Raw genomic sequence first — 527 nt, forward strand, 5'->3', positions numbered from 1 at the left:
CACGGTTGGTGCCAAATGTTTAGTCCCACCTCGCTAGTTGAGAGGGAGCCGCACATGTTTATAAGGTGCGGTGCGCCTTCCCTCTCGAGCTCCTCTCTAAAGCAGGCTTTCGGGCCTAACCGTGCAATCTGTGCATGTGAGCCTACTGGGCCTCCCGCGGGCGAGAATCCTGGCCCATGGTAGGGTTTCTAGTTGTATTCAGGCCGTGGGTGCCTAGTAGGTGGCACTTTTTTTGTTTTTTTGTTTTTTTTTTGTTTCTACTTACAACAAAATACTTATTGCTGCTATATTTATTTTTGTTCCAGTTTTTTTGTTTCGTTTTCTGCATTATTTTTTTTCTTTTGTTTTTTGCTTTATTTTTTAATTCCTTTTGCTTTTAGTTTTAGAAAAATTATAAACTTTCTGTTAGTGCCATTAGTTTTCAAATTTGAAAACACTTTTTTTGTTTTTTTGTTTTCTTTGTTGCTTTATTTATTTTATTTTGTTTCTACTTACAACAAAATACTTATTGTTGCTATTTTTATTTT

This window comes from Triticum dicoccoides, chromosome 5A (genome assembly GCF_002162155.2).
Source record: "Triticum dicoccoides isolate Atlit2015 ecotype Zavitan chromosome 5A, WEW_v2.0, whole genome shotgun sequence".
NCBI classification, from domain to species: domain Eukaryota; kingdom Viridiplantae; phylum Streptophyta; class Magnoliopsida; order Poales; family Poaceae; genus Triticum; species Triticum dicoccoides.